Source organism: Polypterus senegalus, chromosome 10 (genome assembly GCF_016835505.1).
Source record: "Polypterus senegalus isolate Bchr_013 chromosome 10, ASM1683550v1, whole genome shotgun sequence".
Taxonomy (NCBI): Eukaryota; Metazoa; Chordata; class Cladistia; order Polypteriformes; family Polypteridae; genus Polypterus; species Polypterus senegalus.
In genome coordinates, this window is record NC_053163.1 from 171,722,327 (window position 1) to 171,724,956 (window position 2,630).

The following is a 2,630-nucleotide window of genomic DNA, read 5'->3' on the forward strand; positions in this document are numbered from 1 at the left end:
GTGGGTGAAGTGACTTGCTCATGGCCAAATGGTGTCAGTAGTGGGATCTGAACAAACAGTCTCAGGGTTTGAGGTCCCCAGTCTTAAACCACACCACACTGCCTTACGATTGAGTTTAGTATGTCTGATTAGATGCAAAAGTCAAGCCAAAGGACTACAAAGGTTGTTTAACAAGGGGGGAATTTTGAAGATTACTATCAGAATAACAGATTTTCTTACCCCTAAACTTTGAGGATCCCAGGCAAAGAAGGGATTCACTGGGTCCTCTGTCTTCTTCTCATTGCTGTCGCTCTCATGTTCATCTGAAGCAGGCATCTTTAGAGAATTAAAAGTAGAGAATGATAAGGGGAGTGCATGTGTGCTAAAAAGGCTCCCCTGCATCTGGCTCTGAAGCTGGTGTGTTGCATGGTGGAAAAATGAGCTCATATCGTGGGTGACTCATCCCCAGGTTAGTGTAACTTGTTAGCACCTTTACAATATTATTAATGGCAGAAACAAAAGCAAACAGAGTGTGGCTAAATTTTTCGATAGTCCTGAATGCAGATGAAGATCGGCAAGACATTCAATATGTGTTATCACACACGTGCGCATGGGAGGCAGCTAAAGGGCTCGAATGAGGGTAATACCGCGCCAGACCAGAGGGTGGTGAAGTGCACTAATCCTTTCTCTCTTTCCACTGCGAACCAGTTACGGGAAATCCCACCTGACCTTGATGACATCACTTCCAGTAATGACCCCAAGGACATCACTTTCGATCCCGAAGACGTCACCTCCAGTCCCAATGATGCAACTTCAGGTTAAAGCCCCAATGATGTCACTTCCTCTGCCATCCAGCTGCCATCTTTGCCTCATCCTAGCATTTCTGATTTGGACTCAAACCTCTACACAAAACTGTACACCATTTAACCAATTTTGCAGCCCCAAACCTTTTAATGGCTCCTGTCTGTTCTTTTGACAGTGTGTTGATTCCAGGAGGGGCTTACTTTATTATTTACACAGAGTCTCAGCAGTAACTCAAAGTATTTCTTCAGGTGATTTACAGTATCTCTAAAAAGAGAGAATGATAAGGGGAGGGAGAAATATAAAAAGTGACTCCACAACTCTGCATGTATACTAAAAAAAAAAGGGAATATTAGAAATAAACATGAAAGAGGAAGAATTTCCCTTATAAAAGAGAGAAATTACTGAGGAGCTTTTGACAAACAAACCAAACATTACCATTTTGTTCTTATAGTGCTAAGGTGTTGTACCATGTTAGCCATTATGAATGTAGTGAAAAGTCAAGCAAAATGACCCCTTTTATTGGCTAACTAAAATGTTTACAATATGCAAGCTTTCGAGGCAACTCAGGCCCCTTCTTCAGGCAAGATGTGACACAGAAACTGGAGTTCCCTGTGTTTATTTACACACTAGGACAAGAAACAACACTGGTAGTTGAGAGTGAGAAATCCATCCATTATCCAACCCGCTATATCCTAACTACAGGGTCACGGGGATCTGCTGGAGCAAAGTGAGAAATCTTAAATGTAAAAAATTAATAGACTCCTTCAGGCTAGGGTTCATTTAAAAAGACAGAAGAACAATGTATGGCCAAGATCTTTGGATAAGATAACTGTCCAACCAAGTCTTTTGATGTTTCTAATGAGTTTTTCAATACAATGTGAATCTGTAGTCAGGTTGTCTGTGTCAGTCTGAGAGATGCAAACAATCCTCATCTCTGGCCATAAAACTCTTGTCTTTATTCAAACCATGTTGCAAGATATTCAGTTTTAGCATGAGTTTGACTTCCCATTCTTTTCTCTCTTCCTGTGTTCTGAAGTTGCCCATAAGCACTGGGACTTTAAAGTCCCTCTCGCAGTGTCCATGGCTGTTGAAGTGGGCCGCTACAGGAACATCTGAGACAAGAGTTTTATGGCCAGGTATGAGGATTGTTTGCATCTCTTAGACTGACAAAGACAACCTGACAACAGATCCACATTGTATTGAAAAGCTTCAGAAGACTTGGTTGGACTTATTTACGAAATGGCATGTAAAAGAATCGTATGTATTGAATTGCATTTGTCATTCCAACAGATGGTGCATCACAAAAATAACACCACATTTACGAATCCCATACAAAATGGCAACAGAGACATATGCATTGCATTTATCATTCTTTGTCCTTTTATAACAACATGCATTACAAAATACATTCCAATAGATGATACATGACAAATGCTAACGCTGTGGTCTAAATTGATTAAATTTCAACCTGTCTTCGATAGATAACAAACCCAGTATAGTATAGTGCCTTATCTATCTATCTATCTATCTATCTATCTATCTATCTATCTATCTATCTATCTATCTATCTATCTATCTATCTATCTTTTAGATATATGGCGTCTTTCACATTAACACTTGTAAAATAGCATCGTTCAAAACATACCTTTCTTTCTTTCTTTCTTTCTTTCTTTCTTTCTTTCTTTCTCGAATTACCAATGTCGCACACTGTACCTTATATATCAGATGGCCGCTCTTCTTCCGATTCTCTCTCTTAAGTTAAGAAAGACTTCGTTGCTTGTATACGGAGGATGGCTTTCGGTTGCTGGTAACACACACACACACACACACACACAAACTTAGCCCCC